Raw genomic sequence first — 25,547 nt, 5'->3', positions numbered from 1 at the left:
TTCCAGTGGGATGTCTTGGTTGAGAACCACTGCCATGCTTCCTAATCTACATGACTGTCTGTTCCTTAAGACCAACCCTCCCCCTGTACTGCATCCTGTTTCCTTATAAGAAGATAACTCCAGTAGTTCTCCCTTCTCTTTCCAACGTTTCCCAGCTGGACTGTTGCTCTTTCTCCCCACTCCCTCCGTTCGTGGCTGTTGTTTCTCCCACCCACACACGTTTGCACCGGCCCATCTTTCCTGACCTTGCCTACCTCTCCAGCTACTGCCTCACTTCTCTGCTCCTTGAGTCATCTGTGCTTGCTCCCTGCATGTCCTCTGCTCTCATCATTTAAACCCAGTCTCGTTACTGTTTTACCTCCACCACCGCCTAAAAACTGCATCTGTCAGATTCACCACTGACCTCCATATTGTCAGACCCGGTGGTCAAGTCTCAGTCCCAATCTTGGCTTATCAGCAGCATTTTATATAGTTGATTGTTTTATCCCCCTTGAAAAAATGTCCTCTCCTGGCTTCTGGAACATCACTCTCTCTGGTTCTTTTCTTCTCACCCTGACTTTTTCTTCTCAGTTTCTTTTGTTGGTTCATCTTCACTTGTTTGCTTAGGAGCCCCTCAGGGAGCAGCCCTTGGACTTGTCCTCTCTGTCTCCTCACTCCCTGGTGATCTCCTGCTGCCATCCGCAAGCTGTGAGCCTTCAGTGCATACAAAGTTCCATCTAGAGGTGGATTGAAGGTCGGTTGAGGCCCAGGGCATAGCACGCAGGGCCTATGCAGCGTAGTATGTGTATACTATGGTTGGGGTTTTGCGGGGCCCTTCACAAGTCAGGGCCCCGGGTGCACACCTGGTGTGCTTGCCCTTAAATCCACCTCTGGTTCCATCCCAAACCTCTCCTCTGAACACCACACTTCCGTACTCTACAAATTTTCTTTTTCTTTTTTTTTTTTTTTTCTTTCAGAGACAGAGAGAGAGTCAGAGAGAGGGACAGACAGACAGGAACAGAGAGAGATGAGAAGCATCAATCATCAGTTTTTCGTTGTGACACTTTAGTTGTTCATTGATTGCTTTCTCATATGTGCCTTGACCGTGGGGCTACAGCAGACCAAGTAACCCCTTGCTGGAGTCAGCGACCTTGGGTCCAAGCTGGTGAGCTTTTGCTCAAACCAGTTGAGCCCGCGCTCAAGCTGGCGACCTCGGGGTCTCGAACCTGGGTCCTTCCGCATCCCAGTCCGACGCTCTATCCACTGCGCCACTGCCTGGTCAGGCTACAAATTTTCTTAGTTGTCTAATAGTGTGATAGACATGTCCGTGATGGTAAGTCTAGGATTGAATTGCAGCTTTTTTCTCAAGCAGCCCCACAGAGTGACACAATCCCTGTGGAAATGCTGCCAGTATGACGGGGAATACAGGGAGCACACAGGAAATGCATACACAGTCCCTTATCTGCAATTTCCAAATGTAAAACTCTGTGAAAACCCAAGTTTTATTTTTAATCCACTTGGTGGCAAAACCTGGCTTGGGTGAATGTGAGCCTATTTATAAATCTTTCTTTAAGCTACTTAGTTTAAATATTTCTTTGTTTTGTGGCAGACATATTAATCCATATAATTATGGAGAGCTGCCTGGCCCTGCTGCCGTGTGATGTAATATATAGTTTAGTCAACATACTACTTCTCTGTAGTATGAAGAATTCTGAATTGCAATACTTATCAGTTTCCAAAGATTCCTGATAAGTGATTGTGAACCTGTGTTAATACAAATGTCTGGTATTTGAAACTATGCCTGTAGAAAAAATTGCTTGCCTGACCTGTGGTGGCGCAGTGGATAAAGTGTCGACCTGGAAATGCTGAGGTCATCGGTTCGAAACCCTGGGCTTGCCTGGTCAAGGCACATATGGGAGTTGATGCTTCCAGCTCCTCCCCCCTTCTCTCTCTGTCTCCCCCCCCTCTCTGTCTCTCCCTCTCCTCTCTAAAATGAATAAATAAAAAAAAATGCTTATTTTCCTGGTAACTGAAATTTCTTTTAAGGATCTTTCTAGAAACAAATTCAATTTTTCAGGTCTAATTAAAACCAGGGACAGTTGGTCAAGCTGAGGCAGGCATGTGTGGGATACCATTCTGAAACAGGGAGAGAATAAAAGTATAGGATCTGAACAGTGACATTACCCTCTTTAACCTTATCTTTTTGTGGGTTCCCATGGTCCTGGCAAGCCAGGATTATATTCTCTTTGCCTTCATTATGAGATGAGAGGAGTCTTTGTGCACAAACTGAATGGCCCAAAAGGAAAGGTCTGTAGATATTGCTATGTAGGTTTCTTTAAATAAAATGGACAGATTACTCCCAATCCTTTTCTTGTAAAATCTACCAGTCCATCAGCAGTCCTGCCCATGTACATGGAGCTTCTGGTGAGGTTTTTTCTTTGTTTTGTTTTTTTTTAATCATTCTATTTAGCTTTGGAGGTAGAAACTTCAGCAGATCTGTCGTTTACTTTTAATTGTAGGTTTTAGAATGAAAGAAGTTTTTTGCTTTTTTAAAAAGATTTTATTTATTGATTTCACAGAGGGGACTGGGAATGAGGAGAAATCATTGCTAGAAGCTTTTCATTGGTTGCTTATTGAATGTGTCTTGACCAAGCAAGCCCAGGGTTTCGAACCAGGGACCTCAGTGTTCCAGGTTGATTCTCTATTCACTGTGCCACCACAGGTCAGGCTGGTGAGCTTTTTAGTGTCTAACTTTTAACTTAAAGAAGACCACTAAAGACCATTAGACCATTAAATATTTGAGAAAGTTTGAAACATGGAAGACAGAAACCAAAAGAGACAAATAACAAAAAAACAACATAAGCAAACAAGCACGCAACGAAAAACTAATGATGGATGCTTCTCATCTCTCTCCGTTCTCATCTGTCTGTCCCTGTCTATCCCTTTCTGACTCTCTGTCACTGTAAAAAAAAAAAAAATCTCACAAGAAATAGAGACAGTGAAGGGAGCAGAAGAAAATTTCACAAAAACTAGAATGAATATTATCATAGAGACAAGAGAAGATATCACATTAATAAAATAAAGACTGAAGAGAAAATGCCTACCTCTGTTTTAGAAGGTCATCTCATGCATGCCTGCCTCAGCTTAGCTGGTTGTACCTGATCTTAATCAGGTCTGAAAGTAGAGTTTGTTCCTGGAAAGAACCTTAAAAGAAATTTTCGTTACCAGGAAAAAAAAAAATTAAAAAAAAATTTTTTTACAAGCTAGAATTAATTTCAAATGCTAGACATTTAGAAAAGTATTAACACAGGTTCACAATCACTTATCAGGAATCTTTGGGACCTAATAAGCATTGTAATTCAGAATTCTTCATGTATTAAGAGGATGCAGAGAATAAGAAAGAACTCTTGGAAATTAAAAGCATAATAGCAGAAAAATCAGAGGATTTGGAATCTAAAGTTTAAAAAATCTTGCAGAAAGTCAAATAAAGGCAATGAAAAGAAAAATAAGAAAGGATCATTCTAAGAGGTTGAACATCTGAGTAGCAGGACTTACTGAAAAATGAATGGGGACAACAGAGGGCAAGAATTATAAGAAACCATTCAAGAAAAATTCTGAGAACTGAACTACATGGGCTTCTCGATTGAAAAACTCACTTGAATGCCCAGGGCTATGAATGAAAAAAGACACACACCAAAACATATCATTGTGAAAAAAGAGAGGAATATTTTGTAGACAGGGAGGGGGTGGAAACCCAAACTATTACATATAAGAATATAAATCTGACTCTATACTATTGTTAGAAGCTAAAAGACAATGGAGCCATATCTTTTAAAATTCTGAGAGAAAATTATTTTCAACTGAAAATTTCTATCCAAATTATTAACCAAATGTGAGGCATTTTTAGATATGAGGAGTCTCAACTATTTTATTTCCCATACATCCTTTCTGAGGAAACTACTATAGATATGTTCCTCCAATGTTGTTTTGTTTTTTGTCATGCGCCGAGAGAGAGAGAGAGAGAGAGAGAGAGAGAGAGGGGAAGGGAGAGAGAAGAGAAGAGAAGCATCAGCTCACATTTTCATCACTAATTGTTCACCGATTGCTTCACATATGTGTCTTGATGGGGTTGGAGGGGGAGTGGCGTGCGCTAGCAGAGCCAGTGACCCCTTGCTCAAGCCAGTGACCTTGGACTTCAAGCCAGCGACCTTTGGGTTCAAGCCAGCAACCGTGGAATCATGTTGATGATCCAGTGCTCAAGCCAGCGACTCCAAGCCTACACTCAGGCTGAATGGGCCCGTGCTCAAGCTAGCAACCTCGGGGTTTTGAACCTGGGATCTCAGCATCCTAGGTCAATGCTTTATCCATCATCAGTCAGGCAATATTCCTCCAAATGTTAGGGAGTAAACTAAGACAGAAGAAATAGGCCTGACTTGTGGTGGCACAGTGGATAAAGTGTCAACTGAGGTCACTGGTTTAAAACCCTGGGCTTGCCTGCTCAAGGCACATATGGGAGTTGATGCTTCCTGTTCCTCCCCTTCCCTCATCTCTTTCTTATCTGTCTCTTTTTCTCTTCCCTCTCTAAAATGAATTAAAAAAATAATTTCAAAAAAAAAAAAAAAAAAGAAGAAGAAATGGATGCTCCCTTTAACAGAGAGCCACTAACTAACTTAGGTTGGAGAAGGACATAAGGTTCCAGAATGAAGAGTTTTATGAAATTAAAAAAAAAAAAACTATTGGAAAGTTGAGGGCTGAATTAGTGATAGGTACTGACAACTAAAGCATGTACAAGAGAGGAATTAATCATAACATACCACATAGCTGAGCTGTGAACAATAATTTACCTGGTCATAATAATGTAACTTCCAGTATTCACTTAATAAAAAAATGGTATAACTATATTAAGAGAATGTGGGAAGTAGAAGAGGTATGTGGAATGGTGGTAAAAGATCTAAATCCTCATTTTCTGGTGTAGGAAGTTAATATATTTAAATTGAAAAAAAAAGAGCTTTATAAGCATGCTGTTTAGATACATGGAGGCGACTCTGGAACTAGATGAGTCGACAGTTGTTGCATTTGGGCAACAGAAACTATGGACTTGAGTGGGTGGGGCAGGCAGGGCCTGAAAACATGTATGTGTATATGCTTTGACTAAAACAGGGGCTTTGTGTCCTTGTATTCAGGCTGGCCCCTCTAGTAGGCACAATGAGAGCAGGTTGATTGCTTGCTGTAGAAAACATAGTTACAATACAAAGGAAGGAGCAGGAATATTTTTGCATAAGGCAGTGGCAGAAGCACTTCCCTTTTCTGGCTCCTTGAAAATAAATTTTTACATCATTTCTGTTTTTGTCAGAATCTGTATTCAGTGGTCAACTCATCTTCATTTCAGTTCCTTTATTAAATGAGTTTGGCCCGGCTCTATCCGAATGCTAGTGGGAAGAAAGGTCTTGGCGGGGAAAGCCTAGTGTGTGGGATTCTGGCTTAGTCACCTACCCGTTGTGTGCCTGGGCACCTTCCTTAAGCCTTCTTCCCTCACTTAAAAATATAGGAAACTCTTCTTGCCTCATAGAATTGTCTGAGGAATAAGTGATTAATTTAGTACACCAAGTACCTGGCACACAGTCATTGCCCAAAAGAAATTAAATTAAAAAATATAAAGGAACACTGTGGTTATCCCTTGGTCTAGACCGGAGCCCCATAATGTTGGATCTGGGCCCCATGAACACAGGTGGGGCAAAAGCTCTGAGAGAATAGACGAGAGGAGGACAGAAATAATCCACAAAGTTTTCTGATTTTAACAGAAGTCCTTACTGTATTTTGGGTGCAGTATCTTCTGATCTGACTACAGAGCTCAGCAGATTTTTAGAGACCCAGGTACTGGAAGGTTTTACGCACAAGAATTGATAACACCTGTTAGTCAATTTAGCTTCCATATCTAAATACAATCAGAACAATTGCTCACCACCCAGATAATGCGGATCCAGGGTTAACATATTTTACTCCAAGGCTCCTGTGTGCTTTGTGGTTGGGTGATCGCTCATTTAAACCAGAGACCTGCCCCTGTGACAGACTAACCCATTCTCTGAATCAAAACAGCCATTTAGTCTGGCCTACTTGTAGGATTCTTACATCCAGGGATGCTGGGTGTATGTTCTTGGCTCATTTTATGAATTTCGTTGGTTCTTGCAAGTCTCTATAAATTCTAGTTCTGGTCAGTGGTCAGTGCCTCACACATTGTACACCTGAAGGAAACAACTGCTGGAGGCTCAAGGGAGTTACATGAAGCCAAGGCAGCCTCTCACTTATCAGCTCTCTCCTCCTTAGTATTATCTTCTGATGCTTCTGGGTCTGACCGAGGCTGTAAGATGCAGGGATAGTGAGTCAGGAGTGAGGGCAGCAGAGGTAAAGCTGAGGACAGGCCCTGAGCATAAGAGAGAGGTACGTAAAACTTGGCTGCTTAGGCCTTGGGAAAATAGGAGTGAAACCAAATCTCAATGTCAAGCCAGCAACCCTGTGGGCCAAGAGGGAGGTCAGGGATCAGAAGACAAACAGGTCAATTTGGGGTTTTGCCTTAAATAGATGTTGTATTAAAACTGCAACAAAGCCCATGAGCCTATAGGTGGCTCAGGGACAAGTGGGATGCACGGGGACCCTGTGATCAGCTGAAAGTATAGTGCTGATACAATGATAGGGGGAATTAGTATCTGCCACTCAATAGAAAAATTTTATGGTAGAAGAATCTACAGTCTCTATAGCTCTGTTATTTTTATTTCTCATGTTTCTGCAATAACACTTACAATCCAGGACTATCTCTTCCAGTTGTCTCATCTATCAAAAGCCCCGGCACAACCTTTGAAAGGTTAAAAGAAAGAAAAAAACGGCTTTGAGCATCCACAATGGACGGGCAAAGCCATACCACAAAGCCCTGCACTGGCTCATGGGCGAGTCCCCCGCTCTCACGCACAGCCTGGTTAGACTTCAGTGAGCTGGAGCCAGCTGGGACCCCAATGCTGGTCCACACCAAGCTCTTCAGAGATTTACTGAACAGATTCAGGGAATGCTGACAACAATAAAAAGTAGGAAGTACAGATGAGCCCATCAGCCACTAGAAAGTCACCGAACATCTGATTTCTCTGGGTCTGCTCGGTTTCCTGTCTGCCTCGCCCCAGAATTTTGTCCTGTTATCTTTGGAAGCCAACTTCCTCCCCTTGTGCAGGTCCCCACAGCCCACCACCTTATCTTGTGCATGGTAATCTCGTAGAGCCCCACTTCCCTCCTTTAAGCTCTAGTGTTCTACCACCAGCTCACGTAGTCTTTTTTCATAGCTGCAATTTTGAAAGTGTCTGTTTGGTCCAGCATTCTTATTTATGGGTGAGTTGCTTTTATTTACTTATTTACTTATTTAGTGACAGAGAGAGAGACAGAGAGGGACAGATAGGGACAGACAGGCAGGAAGGGAGAGAGATGAGAAGCATCAATTCTTCCTTGTGGCTCTTTAGTCTCCTTAGTTGTTCATTGATTGCTGCTCATATGCCTTGACCAGGGGACTACAGCATAGTGAGTGACCCCTTGCTCAAGCCAGCCACCTTGGGCTTAAGGCAGCGAACTTGGACTCAGGCCAGTGAACATGGGGTCATGTCTATTATCTCATACTGAAGGCAGCGACTCTGCGGTCAAGCTGGTGAGCCCATACTCAAGCCAGGGACCTCAGGGTTTCAAACCTGTGTGTTTCACGTCCCAGACCGACATTCTATCCACTGTGCCACCACCTGGTCAGGCTGAGTGAGTTGCTTTTATTTTTTCTTTTTGTATTTTTCTGAAGCTGGAAACGGGGAGAGACAGTCAGACAGACTCCCGCATGCACCCGACCGGGATCCACCCGGCACGCCCACCAGGGGCGATGCTCTGCCCACCAGGGGGCGATGCTCTGCCCCTCCGGGGCGTCGCTCTGCCGTGGCCAGAGCCACCCTAGTGCCTGGGGCAGAGGCCAAGGAGCCATCCCCAGCGCCCGGGCCATCTTTGCTCCAATGGAGCCTTGGCTGCGGGAGGGGAAGAGAGAGACAGAGAGGAAGGAGGGGGAGGGGGTGGAGAAGCAAATGGGCGCCTCTCTCATGTGCCCTGGCCGGGAATCGAACCCGGGTCCCCCGCACGCCAGGCCGATGCTCTACCGCTGAGCCAACCGGCCAGGGCGTGAGTTGCTTTTAAATAAAAATTCCACCCTTTGACCATAGTTGGAGGCCAAAAGTACGAGTGGTTGAGGTAACAGCAGGTTGCGCAGGTAAAAATGATTTGCCTGTTTGAACAACATTGGAAGTGTGCAAGCCATCTTTTAAGGATTGAAAAACCATTAATGGAGCCCCGTGTGCCCTCATTAGTCTGTAAGCTGCTGTGGCTGAAGTGCAGGCTACATGTGATGGAGCGGTAAGGGGCCTGGTCCCCTAGGGAGTGGCATGAAACATGGGTCCCCAGGCTCTGTGCCTGGGTCCCAGGGCCACAGAAAGCCATTACATCTGTTTAGACAGATTACTTGGTGAATTATTCATATCTCACTGAAGGTTTGGCCTGGACTGAAAGGAGGGGAAGTAAGAGGCTGGCTAGAGAGGGCTGGAGAGGAGGAGCTTTCTTCCTGTTACGGAGGCAAGTGGACCAGCAAACTAGTCCTCATGTCCTGAGAGCACCTTGCTACTGTTTTCTGGGGAAGGCTCCTGACTGGCAGGCTCCCAGGTGGCCACCAGCTCAGCTGTGTTTGCAGGTAGAGATCTTTTCATGACCTGACTCACTCTCCCATAGCGACTCTTGGTGTTTTGTTGACATTAATTATAGACAACAGCAAAATGCGCACATGCAGCAAGCAACCTTTTATTTTTCCATCGCACCTGATGCCTTTGTTGTTTGATCTACCCTGAATCTTTGTAAGACCTTGACATTTTCATCCCCTCAAATGACTCACTTCAATTTCTGTTTTTTCTGACGTCACTCAGTTCCTACCAGCACCTGGAGGATGCTTTTTTTTATCTTTGCGTCTCAGGGTCTCTCTCTGGGACACCACCCTATGTATTACCACTGCTTCTCTGTTCCTCAGCAGGTTTCAGACTTCTTTCCTCCTTACTGATTCTTACTCATGCACTGCCCCCCCCCCCACAACTTGATTAGGGGAGCTCATTTTATCATCATGGATTTTATCTTAGACTTTGGCTGATCTGAGTGTGAGCATGAAATAGGAAAACCCAGACTCCTTGAAGGCCACACTCATTTTCACTGAAAATGTTACATATGAGAAATTTAGAAACTCTTTAATCCAGCAATTCGACTTCTAAGACAGTGTCTTAAGGAAAAAACCATGGAATTCCCCTAGAGACTAAGTTTTACAAAGCACTATTCATAATTAGAAAAAAAAATGTTGGGAGATGACTTAAATGTTCAAACTTTAAGGGTGGGGTAAATTTATATACAACTATAAATTGTCTGGCTTTGATATGTCCTTGTAAAAAGTCTGGATAATAAAACCAGGGAGGGTGTGTTATCTGTTTGTTTTGTTTGTTTTTTTGAGTAGGTAGAGAAAGAATGGGTAATTTTTCTCCTTCTTTTGACTTACCATATTTCCCCATGTATAAGATGCACCTTAGTTTTGGGGCCCAAAATTTGAAAAAAAAGTATTACATAAAGTTATTGAACTCAAGTTTTTTTCATCATACAATTTATACAACTTCTTATCACTGTCAAAACTCATTCAATAGCTTGTCCTCACCTGTGTCTGATGACGAATCACTGTCTTCATATATTGCCTCGTCCTCAGTTCCATCTATGGCATTTGAAATGCCACAACCACTGTATAAGATGTACCCAGTTTTTAGACCTCAAGTTCTTTGAAAAAGGGTACATCTTATACATGGGGAAATATGGTAATTATATTTCCTAAAATTTCTATAAAAGTATAAATTTCTTTGGCACTGTTGGGCAAACAAGTGTTTTACAAGTGTGTTAGGATTGCTTGCCTTCTACTTTGCCTGATTGGTGTATGAGCACAGGGCAGTGCCATGTGTGTACAGTCTATGTAAGGCTGCGGTGCTCGCCCTCAGGGTGACAGAATGTAGATTGCAGATCACCTGCCACCATTGGGAGGGGCCATTTGTTGCTACTGTTTGCTAGAGAAGCCCCCCCCCCCTCTCCAGCCTGTTTGCTTGGTAACCCTGAGAGAGGGCGAGAGAGAAACAATTTTCCCTGCCTGCTTTCTCGTCCGCAGTTGCAAGACTCTAATAAACACAATCAACCACCATTTTCGGGCTCCACAGTTTCTTTACTGTCTGCCCAAATCCAGTGTGAACCTGCATGGCCATGGCCACCAGCTTTATATCTGGCATAGTCAACAGGATTTGGATCAGATTGGTATGGAGCCACCAACACCCTTGAAGGGTGGGGTAGAGGAGTGGTTGTTGCTCTCCAGTGTATGATTCCCTATGGCTCTCCTTTTGGGGACCATGGGCCGAGTGTTTTGTACAGCTCTGTGAGAGGCTGCCCAAGGTCAAGAGCTCCAGGATGAGCTGGAGACCAAGTGGAAGCAATAGCATGAGCTGGAATAGTCACTGGAGAAAGAGCTGCAGTTTGTCAGGGTATAGGCTGAAAACCAGCAATAGCTTGAACTGGAGCAAGTGCTGGAGAAGGAGGCCAACTGCTCTTGAAAGCTGCAGTGTGAGATGCAGGCTGAGCACCAATGTCGCCTGGAACTGGAGCAATCTGTGGAGAACGAGTTATAGGTTCATGAGCTCCAGTTTCCCCTGGAAGTGGAATGCTGGCACCAACAGTTAGTGGAGATACAACTACGGGTGCAAGAGTTTGAGTCTCAGCTGCAGGTCAAGAGCCAGCAGCCACTGGAGCCAAAATGGTCACCAAAGGACCAACATCCATGCCGGTGTAGTGGGTCTGAGCCAGTGGGAGCAGGCATTTCCAACTCCTCCTCTTGTGAGGAGGAAGTTCAGGCTGAAGCTGCTGTCTGCAAACTCAGAGCCTGGCCAGTGGTTTCCCAGAAGGTAAAAGCCCAGCAGCAAAGAGTCCCTGAAGGACAGGCACATCCCCCTTCGCAGACAGTGGAGTACTCTGTGGTCTGGTCCTACCACCCAGGCAGAGTTGATGGGGTTGGGGAGACAATTCAGGCAGAAACGCACCGAGCCCCTGGTAGTCTGGCTGCTGCGGTTGTGGGACATATGGGGTAGGTGGCATCATGTTCTCTGGAACAGAGATGAAGAAACTGGCTTTACCACACATTCCTCCTTGAGGCAGTGTCTTCAGAACTTCTGTGACAACCCAGGAAACTATTCCCTATTAGAATGGGGGATGGCTGCCATTCGTATAGTCTGGCAGAATGCTGGTAGCCATAACATAGTGAGCTAGTAAAGGTCCTTTGAGAACTAGGTATGAAGAATGCTGCTTTCAACCTGAGGTCACATGGGCCAGATGAGGAAGTGTTTTTGGCAGAGATGAGAGATGAGAGATCTCATTCTCTGCAATGCCCCATCAGCCCTTTTGGGTCACTAGTGGCTATCTTGGGCCCCCATGTGGGGCAGCCCATCAACACGGTTACACAGATGGTAGAAGATTTGGGGGAGCTGGAGGCAACTTGGGATCATAAAGCAGTGAGGGCTGCTGCCTGTGATGCCCCCCCTTACTAACAAGAGAAATGGCCCTGGAAAGGTGACCTAAACACAGATTTGCATAGATTTGATTGCAGCCATGGCAGATAGAGAGAAATTAGATGGCAGGGCTTTTAGCATCCTGTTAGAGCTTTGGCGGCAGCTTGAGCCAGAGCAGAGGTTCCAACTGCTGAAAAAGAGGGGGACGCAGGCAGGCAGCCCAGCAACTGCCAAAACAACGGCGGATGTTTGGGTTGCATGGTTGCAAGATTACTTGTTGGAGACAGCTATGGGAGAGGAGGGTCCTCCCCAAGGCCCATTCTCCAGTTTGAATAGGGGGAAGGCCAAGAGACCCACCTAACAGGGATATGTGGGGAGACCTGAGGCCCCATGTGAAGTTGACAATCCATTGATCACCTTCTAATATTGGCATTAGAAGATAATAGGTCCTTTTTTTTTTTTTCCAGCAGCAGCAGCAGCAGCAACAGATAAGAGAACAATCAAGGCGGCACAGGCCTTGAATGTGTTTGACCCCACCAGGCCCTGTAAGCTTGCTGAGGGGTTTGAATGGGGCTTGTGGCAATGGACAGAGCCTTTATGGAAAGGCACTGAGGTCTGTTAATAAAGAGCTGAATGGCGTGTTGCCTGTAACGGACCTTTACCTTGGTGATGTGCACAGACATCTGGGCTGTCTATCATGGACTGATCACTGAGTGGTGTAATGGACTCTGGGACTGCAACCAGAGGGGGCATCGTCTCCCTTGTTGAATAGACATGCTGCTTTTGGACAGTATGGGAGACCCTGATGGGGGTGGGTGCAGCTGTGTTGGAGGCTCTCCTGCTCTGGGAAGCTGCTTTCATCCAGTTGCAGAGATGCACCAAGGACACTTTATGATTTCCATGGACACAGCTCTGGACTATACAGACCCTCCCACCTACCGTGGGGTAAAGGGCTAGAGACGGGCCTCCAGTTAGTGCCTTGGGCAGAATGCTTAGGGAGACGTTGTTAAGGGCACCTTTGTAATTATTGTAATTGTGTAACTTGTGCTGTTGCTGTAGTCTGTTTATGTAATGTACCTCACTCCTTGCATAGGGACCGTTGTGGAATATACCTGACATGTAGATTGTGAAGCAAGCAACCCTAAAGGGATGGAAACATGTGTGTTACAAGTGTGTTAGGCTTGCTGGCTTGTACTTTGCCTGATTGGTGCATGGGCACAGGGCAGCACTGTATGTCTAGTCTGTGTAAGGCTGCAGGTGCTTTCTCTAAGAGGGGCAGGATGTAGATTGCAAATGCCTGCTGCTATTGGGAGGTACCACTTTTTGCTATTGTTTACTGGAGAAGGGCTTTTTCCCTTGGCCTGCTTGTTCATCAGCCCTGAGAGAGAGAAGAGCAGTTTTCCCTGCCTGCTTGCTCATCCACCATTACGAGATTCTAATAAATGGAATGGCCCACCATTTTCCGGTTCCACAGTTCCTTTGCTGTCTGTGCAAATGCAGTGTGAACCTGTATGGCCATGGTCACCGGCCTTACAGGCACTAAGAGCAACTACTTTAAAAACAAAAGATATCCACCTGGCCAGGCAGTGGTGTAGTGGATAGAGCGTTGGAATGGGACACAGAGTATTCAGGTTTGAAACCCTGAGGTCGCCGACTTGAGTGTGGGTTCACCAGGCTCACCAACTTAAATGTGGGATCATAGACATGAGCAAAGAGTCACTTGCTCTGCTGTAGCCCCCAGTCAAGGCACATATGAAAAAGCAATGATAAGGTGCGGCAATGAAGAATTGATGCTTCTCATCTTTCTCTCTTCCTGTCTGTCCACAACTGTTCCTCTCTCTGACTGTCTCTCTCTCTTTGTCACAGAAAACAAAACAAAACAAAAAACTCAAAAGAAACAAATACTATCCACCCAGACAGCTATAAAAACATATGGGTTGAAAATTTAGACTCAGTTAAAAATGCTCCCAAAGTAAATTAGAAATTGAATTCACATTTGTAACACCATAAACAGAACACTATAAGTAAAAGGGAGACAAGCAAGTTTGGTGTATTTGTTGATTGAAATCAGTTGTCCACAAGCCTTATCTAAACACAGGACTTAGGGTTTACTCTTATTTTCTTACCAATGATAGCACGTAAGTAGCACCAGGATTTAGTGACTGTAGTAGTTCATTCACTTCGCTTAATTTACAGTTTTCTGTGGACTTGCTCAGCTCCAGGAGGGGTAAGTCTGGGTGAGTAGACGGCCAGTTGGAACCCTGAGAAGGAGGTTGGCTCCTTCAGGTGAGGCTGTCCTGGAAGGGTTTCTGATGTGATAGGAGTGACCGGGGGAGTGGGAGGGGCAAGGGCGCTCACCCTTCTTTGTGGATTAATTTACTGCCTCTGCTGTTCCGTGGGCAACTTTGCTTTGTGGTTTCCTTCTCTGCAGCAAGGTAGAGTTAACCGGCAGAGCTCTGCAGCCAGCAGCCCGGAGAGAAGCAGTGATGGTGCCTGGCTGAAGTGAACCGGCTTCCTTGAACCTGCCCAGCCCTGGTGCCAGTTCTGTGTCCAAGCGCGGAGGTAAGACCCTTTGAGTCCCAGCCTGAGGACAGAGAGGACTGAAGCCTCCTGCTGGGTGGGCTGGGGGTGGGGAACGTGTGAACACCTCCTCCTCTAAGGCTCCAGAGAGAAGGAGTTGTTCCCGGTTCAATCAACCTCGGCTTCCACCTCAGCTCCCACCTCAGCTCCTTGGGAGGCAAGGTCATCTGGCAGCCAAAGAAGCTTTGATTTTTCAGAGCGGGTCTTCTGGAATCTTATCAGGGAGTTGTATTTTCCCCATTGCTGGTGAAATTTGAACTCTAAAGGCAGCGAATTTATTCTCTAGGTAAGACTCCACCTGATTCAAGTGAATGCTTAACTTAGTTGCACCTGTTCTGTTCTGTAAGGGAAGCAGAGCTCACAGGAAACTGTTTTGCTGTCTCTCTCTCTCTCTCTCTCTCTCTCTCTCTCTCTATCTCTATCCCTATCTCTATCTCTACCTCTATCATCTCTATTTCTCCAACCCAAGGGATACTGAGTAACAGAAATTGGGTGGGGAGATTATTGCAAAACATTTCAGTAAGCTCACTAAAAAATGACTTTAATTACCTAGATATGTTCTGATTGTGAAGGTAACATGCTTATAGGACATTTGAAAAATTTCTAATGTGGAAGAAAATAAAGCATGTCTAAAATCCTACTATCGTGAACAATCCTCCAGGACAGGTAGTTTTTGTTAAGCTTACTCTCTAAGCCTCCACAGCATAACTCTTGCATGGAGGTAGAGAGGTGAGACTGAAGGAACACTCAGGAACCAGGAGAACTTGTTTCTAGTCTGGAGGCCCTTGAGAGCAGATTTTTAAATATTCAGGAATTTTGCAAACTAGTTGTTAAGATTGTTGGCTGCTTGAACTTGGCCATGGTAGGAAAATTTATATGGCAGACATCAGCCAGTGCTACAAACCAGGGCTGTTTTGTTGTGGAGATTCAGGTGACTGGCACGTCCCTGTTCCAGTGCTCGCTCTGCCACCAACAGGCTGGGTGACACGGGCCAGTCACAGCACCGGTGCATCTCTCTGCTTTCTCTCCTGTGAACAGTATGTACCTAATAAGCATTCATTAAATGAATGCGAGTTAGAGTTCTGTTCTTAGTATATCTTAAGAGGGTTGTGATCGTCCGGTAAGACAGTGAAAAGGAAACATTTTGCATGCTGTAAGGCCCCCTGCCCATGGAGGGAGGAGGTTTTATTGATTGGTAAATGTTTGGTTTATTGATGGAGAGAAGTCCCTGGCATTTCCGTCTTTGGCTCTCGATACTTGGGGGAATCTGTGAATTACTGACACCCTTTCATAAGGGCAGATGAAAACTCTCCATTTACTGACCAACATCTGGGGCAAATTTCCGTGCTGGAAAAATCAAGAAGTCGGTCAGAGAAGTGTGAACAGGAAGCCCCAGCGCTCCCAGTTGTGAGAGCCAGGACTGAAATCAGCTTTTGACTCATAAGCTCTAATAGAGGTGGGGGGTGGCTCGCGGAGGGAGAAGGAGAAGGGGCACTTCCTGCCAAATGTGAAATTTCAACAAAGCCTCTTTCTTCAAGGCCCTGCTGTCAGCAGATTAGAGCTAATTAAATTAACATAATGTAGCCCCGGCTTCTGCCCTCTCCCTCTACTTTCTGAACCCCTTGGTTCCTTCTCCTCACCTCTCTCTCTCCCAGATCCTGATGGAGGGGCTGAGAGACGGTGAGGCATCAGTTAAGCACCAGTGGACTCTAGAATTGTAGTTCAGAAAATTACAAAGGTGGAAAAGACTGTAGAGGCCATTTGGTCACACACCCTCCTTTTTAGAAGCCAGGGCATACAGCTGGTGACTTTTGGGTCTGAGGTGAAGGTATGCGCTCCTGGGGAGGCAGGAACCTGGCTGGAGGGACAGGACACTGCTCCAGAGGCCACCTGCTCGCCAGCCCTTGTGGACAGCTGCAAGGGGCATCGTGGACGGTCTCTGGGTGCCAGCCCTGCTTCCACCCTTCTCAGCCCCTCTTCTGCATCTGATTCTGCAGCCCCAGTGCACGTCATTCTGAGGTGCCCCTCCGGAGTGCTAGAAGTTAAGCCCCTTCCGTATTAGGAGCCTGGTTTTCAGTGAAATCAGCTGTGAGATCTTATTCTGAGGACCTTTAGGTATATGTTGGGGAAGAGAAGGGAAGGACCTTTGAGCTCATGATGGCTCCAGGCACTGTGCTTTGTGCTTTGCTTGCATGATCTCATTTAATTCTGCAGTGACCTAACAAGGTAGGTATTTCTATCATCATGCGCCGAAGTTTACAGTAGAGGTAAAGAGACTTGCCCAAGATTTCACAGCTCATAAGCAACAGAGGTGTAGACTAAACCTGTCTGTGACCTCTGCAGCTTCTCAAAGTTAGTGCTGTTTACAGCAAGTACTTGCCCAACATGGGTGGGAGTTCCCAAATCAAGTTTCCTCCAGCAACATTCTATCCCTGAGGCTACCTGAACAGCTGCAGCTTGAAGTGCTTGGGGCTTTGCAAAGGGCCACACCATTCCTTTCTATCCCAATGACTTCCCTGTACAGTAAGATAGCATCAGAGCTGGGAGCTCCCAGAGCCCTTCAGTGTCGTTTGCTTATTTGGGAGTTGTCCCAGCAGTGAGATGGCATGCTGGGTCCCTTGGCCAGTTAGGAGCTGGCTCCTTCTCAGCCTCTGGGCTCTCAGTGTGCTCTCCCGGGGACATAATGAGGTGGGTCTGCTTGGTTTTCCTCTGTGTTTGGGTAAGAGATTATTCCTTTATTTTATTTATTTATTTATTTATTTATTTTTTTTATAAATTTTTATTAATGTTAATGGGATGACATTAATAATTCAGGGTACATATATTCAAAGAAAAACATGTCTAGGTTATCTTGTCATTAAATTATGTTGCATACCCCTCGCCCAGAGTCAAATTGTCCTCCGTCACCCTCTATCTAGTTTTCTCTGTGCCCCTCCCCCTCCCCCTAAATCTCTCCCTCCCTCCCTCCTGCGTCCTCCCTCCCCCCACCCCTGGTAACCACCACACTCTTGTCCATGTCTCTTAGTCTCGTTTTTATGTTCCACCAATGTATGGAATCATGTAGTTCTTGTTTTTTTCTGATTTACTTATTTCACTCCGTATAATGTTATCAAGATCCCACCATTTTGCTATAAATGATCTAATGTCATCATTTCTTATGGCTGAGTAGTATTCCATAGTGTATATGTGCCACATCTTCTTTATCCAATCCTCTATTGAAGGGCTTTTTGGTTGTTTTCATGTCTTGACCACTGTGAACAATGCTGCTATGAACATGGGGCTACATGTGTCTTTACGTATCAATGATTCTGAGGTTTTGGGGTATATACCCAGTAGAGGGATTGCTGGGTCATAAGGTAGTTCTATTTGCAGTTTTTTGAGGAACCACCATACTTTCCTCCATAGTGGTTGTACTACTTTACATTCCCACCAACAGTGTATGAGAGTTCCTTTTTCTCCACAGCCTCTCCAACATTTGTTATTACCCGTCTTGTTGATAATAGCTAATTTAACAGGAGTGAGGTGGTATCTCATTGTAGTTTTGATTTGCATTTCTCTAATAACTAATGAAGCTGAGCATCTTTTCATATATCTGTTGGCCATTTGTATCTCTTCCTGGGAGAAGTGTCTGTTCATGTCCTCTTCCCATTTTTTTATTGGATTGTTTGTTTGTTTGTTGTTGAGTTTTATGAGTTCTTTGTAAATTTTGGATATTAGGCCCTTATCTGAGCTGTCGTTTGAAAATATCAGTTCCCATTTAGTTGGCTGTCTGTTTATTTTTATATCAGTTTCTCTTGCTGAGCAAAAACTTTTAATTCTGATGTAGTCCCATTCATTTATCTTTGCCTTCACTTCTCTTGCCATTGGAGTCAAGTTCATAAAATGTTCTTTAAAACTCAGATCCATGAGTTTAGTACCTATGTCTTCTTCTATGTACTTTATTGTTTCAGATCTTATATTTAGGTCTTTGATCCATTTTGAATTAATTTTAGTACACGGGGACAGGCTGTAGTCGAGTTTCATTCTTTTGCATGTGGCTTTCCAGTTTTCCCAACACCATTTGTTGAAGAGGCTTTCTTTTCTCCATTTTGTGTTGTTGGCCCCTTTATCAAAGATTATTTGACCATATATATGTGGTTTTATTTCTGGGCTTTCTATTCTGTTCCATTGGTCTGAGTGTCTATTTTTCTGCCAATACCATGCAGTTTTGATTATTATGGCCCTATAATATAGTTTAAAGTCAGGTATTGTAATGCCCCCAGCTTCATTCTTTTTCCTTAGGATTGCTTTGGCTATTCGGGGTTTTTTATAGTTCCATATAAATCTGATGATTTTTTGTTCCATTTCTTTAAAAAATGTCATAGGAATTTTGATGGGAATTGCATTAAATTTATATATTACTTTGGGTAATATGGCCATTTTAATTATATTTATTCTTCCTATCCAAGAACAAGGAATATTTTTCCATCTCATTGTGTCTTTTTCTATTTCTCTTAGCAATGCCTTGTAGTTTTCTTTATATAGGTCCTTTACATTCTTTGTTATGTTTATTCCTAGGTATTTTATTTTTTTTGTTGCAAACGTGAAGGGGATTATTTTTTTGAGTTCGTTTTCTAATATTTCATTGTTGGCATATAGAAATGCTATGGACTTCTGTATGTTAATTTCGTATCCTGCGACCTTACTGTATTGGTTTATTGTTTCTAGTAATCTTTTTGTGTAGTCCTTTGGGTTTTCGATGTATAGGATCATATCATCAGCAAAAAGTGATACCTTTACTTCTTCTTTTCCGATATGGATGCCTTTTATTTCTTTGTCTTGTCTGATTGCTCTGGCCAGAACTTCTAGCACCATGTTAAATAAGAGTGGAGAGAGTGGACACCCCTGTTGTGTTCCTGATTTAAGGTGGAAAGTCCTCAGTTTTATGCCATTTAATATGATGTTGGCTGATGGTTTATCATATATGGCCTTTATTATGTTGAGATATTTTCCTTCTATACCCATTTTGTTGAGAGTCTTAAACATAAAATTGTGTTGTATTTTATCGAAAGCCTTTTCTGCATCTATTGATAAGATCATGTGGTTTTTGTTCTTTGTTTTGTTGATATGATGTATTACGTTAACTGTTTTACGTATGTTGAACCATCCTTGAGATTCTGGGATGAATCCCACTTGATCATGATGTATTATTTTTTTAATATGTTGTTGTATTCGATTTGCCAGTATTTTGTTTAGTATTTTAGCATCTGTATTCATTAGAGATATTGGTCTGTAGTTTTCTTTTTTTGTGCCATCCTTGCCAGGTTTTGGTATGAGGGTTATGTTGGCCTCATAAAATGTGTTTGGAAGTATTGCTTCTTCTTCAATTTTTTGGAAGACTTTGAGTAGAATAGGAACCAAGTCTTCTTTGAATGTTTGATAGAATTCACTAGTATAACCATCTGGACCTGGACTTTTATTTTTGGGGAGGTTTTTAATAGTTTTTTCTATTTCCTCCCTGCTGATTGGTCTGTTTAGGCTTTCTGCTTCTTCATGACTCAGTTTAGGAAGGTTGTATTGTTCTAGGAATTTATCCATTTCTTCTAGATTGTTGTATTTGGAGGCATATAGTTTTTCATAGTATTCTACAATAATTCTTTGTATATCTATGATGTCTGTGGTGATCTCTCCTCTTTCATTTTGGATTTTATTTATTTGAGTCCTGTGTCTTTTTTCCTTGGTGAGTCTTGCCAAGGGTTTGTCGGTTTTGTTGATCTTTTCAAAGAACCAGCTCCTTGTTTTATTGATTTTTTCTATAGTTTTTCTGTTCTCTATTTCGTTTATTTCTGCTCTGATTTTTATTATCTCCTTTCTTCGGCTGGTTTTGGGTTGTCTTTGTTCTTCTTTTTCTAGTTCCTTAAGGTGTGAAGTTAAGTGGTTTACTTCGGCTCTCTCTTGTTTGTTCATATAGGCCTGAAGTGATATGAACTTTCCTCTTATTACTGCTTTTGCTGCATCCCAGAGATTCTGATATGTCGTATTTTCATTTTCATTTGTTTGTATATATCTTTTGATCTCTGCGCTTATTTCTTCTTTGACCCATTCATTTTTTAAAAGTATGTTGTTTAATTTCCACAATTTTGTGGGTTTTTTCCCCCTCTTTTTTACAGTTGAATTCTAGTTTCAAGGCTTTATGATCAGAGAATATGCTTGGCACAATTTCAATTTTTTTAAATTTGCTGATATTGTCTTTGTGGCCCAACATATGGTCAATTCTTGAGAATGTTCCATGTACACTAGAGAAAAATGTATACTCTGTCGCTTTGGGATGAAGTGTCCTGTAGATGTCTATCATATCCAGTTGTTCTAGTATTTCATTTAAGGCCACTATATCTTTATTGATTCTCTGTTTGGATGACCGATCTAGAGCTGTCAGCGGTGTATTGAGGTCTCCAAGTATGATTGTATTTTTGTCAGTTTTTGTTTTAAGGTCAATAAGTAGCTGTCTTATATATTTTGGTGCTCCTTGGTTTGGTGCATATATATTAAGGATTGTTATGTCTTCTTGATTCAGTGTCCCCTTAATCATTATGAAATGACCGTTTTTGTCTCTGAGTACTTTTTCTGTCTTGTAGTCAGCATTATTAGATATGAGTATTGCTACACCTGCTTTATTTTGGGTGTTGTTTGCTTGGAGTATTGTTTTCCAGCCTTTCACTTTGAATTTGTTTTTATCCTTGTTGCTTAGATGAGTTTCTTGTAGGCAGCATATAGTTGGATTTTCTTTTTTAATCCATTCTGCTACTCTGTGTCTTTTTATTGGTAAGTTTAATCCATTTACATTTAGTGTAATTATTGACACTTGTGGGTTCCCTATTGCCATTTTATAAATTGCTTTCTGTTAGTTTTGTATCTTGTTTGATTCTTCTCTTTTGTTTTTCTATCATTTGTTTTTGTTTGTTTGTATTCCATACTTCTTTCCTCTGTTGCTACCTTTTTTAAGTCAAGTGTTTTTGTGGTGGTTTTTTCAAGGGTGGTTACCATTAAGTAATGAAAAGGGTACCTACCATATTCATTGTAGTACCCTTTCTTATGAGTATTTCTGCGCTTCATCGTCCTTTGCTGCTGTTAATCTTCATCCTTTCTCCCCCTTTTTTTTTTCTTTTGTTGTCACAGTTTAAGTTTGGTTTTATTGTGTTCTTGGTGGAGCTGTTACTTGTGGTGTTGTTTTCTTTTGTTCTTTGAATCTGGTTGGAAAACCCCCTTTAGTATTTCCTGGAGTGGGGGCTTTCTCATGATAAATTCTCTCATCTTTTCTGTATTTGTGAATATTTTTATATCTCCTTCGTACTTGAAGGATAGCTTTGATGGGTATAGTATTCTTGGCTGAAAGTTCCTCTCTTTCAGGGCTTTAAATATTGGGGTCCACTCTCTTCTAGCTTGTAGAGTTTCTGCTGAGAAATCTGATGATAATCTAATAGGCCTTCCTTTATATGTTGTATTCTTCTTTTCCCTGGCTGCCTTGAGAATTTTTTCTTTGTCATTGGTTTGTGTCATCTTCATTGTGATGTGCCTTGGAGTGGGTTTTTTGTGGTTAAGAAAACTCGGTGTTCTGTTTGCTTCTTGAATTTGAGGCTTTAATTCTTTCCACAGGCTTGGGAAGTTCTCATCTATTATTTGTTTGAGTATATTCTCCATTCCATTTTCTTTCTCTTCTCCCTCTGATATACCTATTATTCTTATGTTATTCTTTCTGATGGAGTCAGACAATTCCTGTAGGGCTTTCTCGTTTTTTATTATTTTTGAGTCTCTTTCTTCTTCTCTCTGTTGTGCCTCAAGTTGCTTGTCTTCTATTTCACTGATCCTGTCTTCTATCTGGGCTGTTCTATTAGCTAAGCTTGCTACCTCGTTTTTCATCTCTTGAATTGAGTTTTTCATTTCTGTTTGATTTGTTTTTATAGTTTCAATTTCCTTGGTAATATATTCTTTGTGATCGTTGAGTTGTTTTCTGATTTCCCTAAATTGCCTTTCTGTGTTTTCTTGTATATCTCTGAGTATTTTTAAGATTTCTATTTTAAATTCTCTGTCATTTGGCTCCAAGGCTTCCAATATGTTAAATCTTTTCTCCATAGATTTTTCCACATCAATTTGCATTACCTCTCTGTCTTTTGTATCCATAATGTTCGATTTCCTTTTTCTTATTGGCATCTGAAGGTGGTCTTGATGATAGTGTTAATTAGAATTAATAAAAAATAAAAAGGAAAAAAAAAAAAAAAAAAAAAAAAAAGGAAAACACTCCACAAAAAAAAAGTAATAATTTATTATTTCCCCCTTTTTTCTTTCTTCTCTTCCCCTCCTCTCACCTCCTTAGGGAAATATCGTGATGACCTGTGAATTATATTATGCTAAATGGAACAAAAACTGCCTATAATGGAGAGCCTGATTTGGGGTGAAGAGTTCAAGGGGCAAAAAAGGGATTAGGGACCTACTAAATACAAAAAAAAAAAAAAAAGGGAGAAAATCTTAGACAAGCATAAAATGATTTGCTTGTAAGTGATTGTCGACTAAGAGATATAATGAGAGGGATGAGAGGGAAACAGAAAAAAGGAGAGAAAAACTATAATTAAAGAAGAAAAAAATAAAAATAAAAATAATAAGAAAAAATCTGTTGTATTAAGTGGAGCGAAGACTAAATACAATGGAGACTTTGGGTTGGGAGGAATGCTAGTGAGTTAAAAAGCAATGTAAAAAGTGCCCAAAATGCCACAAAAACAAACAAATAAAGAAAAACCAAGAACAAAAGCAGAAGAAGAAAAAAAAAGAACAACAACAACAAAAAAAACCCCACAAAAACTTGAGTCCCAAATTAAATAATTTGTTCGTGATTGAAGCTTAAATGGGAGGAAAAGTAAAAGGAGAAAAGAAGAAATGAATAGAAAGGAAAAAATAAGAGTAAGAGAGAAACGAAGGAAGAAAAAAAGGAAAGGAAAAAAAACAAAAGGGGAGAGAGTGAGAGTTAAGGGTTTTGGAGTGTAACCCTAAAGGAGAGTTAGGATGAAGAAAAGAAATAAAATGTAACACTCATGGGTAGTGTAGTTCAAGAAAAGGGTAGCATAAGATGGGCAGAGAGTAAAAGGACTGAGGTGGAAGAAATAGAAATAATAATAAAGGCAATAAAATAGAAGAAAGAAACAACAACAACAAAGAATTAGTGGAACAAGTTATAAAGTCTGTGGATTTTTCTTGATTTTGAGAGGTTAACTTCTTCCTTTTTTCTTTTCTCTCCCTCTTTCTGGTCGGTGACTCTATACCCCAGGTTCTGCCCCTATGTCACTCTTAGGTAGGAATTTGCAGTTGATGGGATTCTATGGCAATGTCATATAATTGGCTTTAGTCTCGCTGGTAGTCAAGGCTTGTTGGCGTTTGCAGAGTCCAACAATGAGAGAGTTTGCTTTCCTGGAGTCTCTTTCCTAGTCTCCCCTTCCTGAATTAGCAGCCTGATGATCCAGCTATGAGGCTGCCACTGCTTCTGTCTGGGGAGTAAGAGGCTCAAAGAGCTGGGAAATCCCCACTCTATCCTCACTCAGCGCAAGGCTCTGGGTAAGGCTTTGGCAGTCAGAGCCTCCAGCGTAATCAGGTGGGGCTGGGAGTCAATTGTTGTCAAGGTGACTGTTCAGTGCCTATCATTCAGTTGGACCGCTCAACCCAGGCTTTCCACACTTGGTAGCCTGTTTTGGCTGGGAAGAAGAAGCACTAGTCGCTGTTTGCTTTATGGATCTTAATATCTGCCAAGTCCCTCTTGTTAGGAATATCCCTGAATATGGAGGCTCTGTCAATCAGAAGTTGCCCCCGCCCCTTTAGCGAAAGGCACCAAAAAATATCACGCCTCTTGTCTTGGATCGCTGAACTGGGAGAGATCTTATCAATTAGAGCCCTGTGGGTGCGTAGATTTCGTGGGTTAAGCTAATTTCAGTGATTGGATCCGCAGCTGTGCTCCAGAGAGTATTTCAGGCTGCCTGCGCACCCCTCCCCCAACGCTTGATTGTTAGCTTGAATGGCTGGGTGAGGTGCCCCGCCCCCGGAGAGAATCTCCTGACTAGGAAGGACAGCCTTGGCACCCGCGCGTTACGGGGCGTGCGCGCAGTTTCTCAGCACGCCAGTGGACAGGGACCGCGGCACGGGGCGCGCGCGGTTTCTCAGCACGCCAGTGGACGGGGACCGGGCGCGCGCGCGGTTTCTCAGCACGCCAGTGGACGGGGACCGCGGCACGGGGCGCGCGCGCGGTTTCTCAGCACGCCAGTGGACGGGGACCGGGCGCGTGCGTGGTTTCTCTGCACGCCAGTGGCCGGGGACCGCGGCACGGGGGTGCGCGCGGTTTCTCAGCACGCCAGTGGACGGGGCCTCTCTGGATCACGGCACCGGGCGTGCGGTTTCTCGTCACGCCAGTGGTCGGACCGCGGCACGGGGGACCGCGTGCGCGGCTTCTCAGGGTATGCTGGGATGGCCACCAGTGCCCAGGCTGCCGTCCCCGAGTGTGGGCGGGCAGCTGCACGTGTGGGTTGACTCACCACAGGTGTACTCCCTCCTGGGCAACAGTCCCTCTGCTTTCAGTGTGTGTGTGGAAGTCCGGAATGCTCCGAGGATAAATTTTTCTGTTTCTAGTTGATAAATTTGTTGAGATTTTGGGGAGATCTGTCGGACGCGCTGCTCACGGCGCCATTTCCGTGACGTCACTCTCTATTTATTTATTTATTTTGGCCTTTCAACTATTTTATATTTCTCTACACAAACGTCACCAATAGGTATTGTTGGGCAGATAGAATATATTATGCTCACTTTGTTAAAGATGACGCTGCCCTCATGGAAGCCTGTCACCCAGGTGATAATATGTGTTGGGGGCGGGCTGTGGGCAGGCAGGATCCTTGTAGCCTGGGGCATGGTTTTAGGACTAAGCCTTTCCCACCCTTTTTGATGTGGGGTAGTACAATCCCATCATGCCTCAGATAAGTGACTTTGTATCAGAGACTTCCTTATTTTGTATATTGGATTAAAGGTTTTGATTTCTACACTATAAAATGAGGGCAGAACAGGAGCTTGCTCTCTCAGTTCCTGAGATTAATATTAGAGGAGAGAGCAGAGGAGAGCAGAGAAAGGCCACGTGGAGGAGGCCAGGAAAAGCAGCCAAGATGGCGGAGTGTTGAGTGAGAGGCCAGTTTGTGCAGAGTTTGTATCTGGGAGAAGGAAGGAGATGGGGAACAGAGGTGAATAAGTCTGGTGGGCTAGAAACCTTTGATTCTAGGAAACTCGGATAAGTCAGTGGCTTTGTGAGCACTGAATGTGAGTGGGTTTTGGAGCCCAGTGTGTGTTTTTACTTGCCCGCCG

At 43.3% G+C, this 25,547-nt stretch overlaps 1 protein-coding gene across 2 annotated transcripts in view; it reads left to right on the top strand.

Moving 5' to 3' along the window:
* Window positions 1-25,547, top strand: part of ST6GAL1 (ST6 beta-galactoside alpha-2,6-sialyltransferase 1) — a 180,933-nt gene that overhangs the window by 21,243 nt on the left and 134,143 nt on the right. For both annotated transcript variants that reach the window (XM_066347667.1, XM_066347666.1), the window contains exon 2: window positions 14,038-14,168. The gene's annotated coding sequence lies outside the window, so the exon portion shown is untranslated. The remainder of the gene's footprint in view (window positions 1-14,037; window positions 14,169-25,547) is intronic.

The sequence above is a fragment of the Saccopteryx leptura genome, chromosome 8 (assembly GCF_036850995.1).
Source record: "Saccopteryx leptura isolate mSacLep1 chromosome 8, mSacLep1_pri_phased_curated, whole genome shotgun sequence".
Lineage (NCBI taxonomy): Eukaryota > Metazoa > Chordata > Mammalia > Chiroptera > Emballonuridae > Saccopteryx > Saccopteryx leptura.
This window is presented reverse-complemented; position numbering and strand designations above follow the sequence as displayed.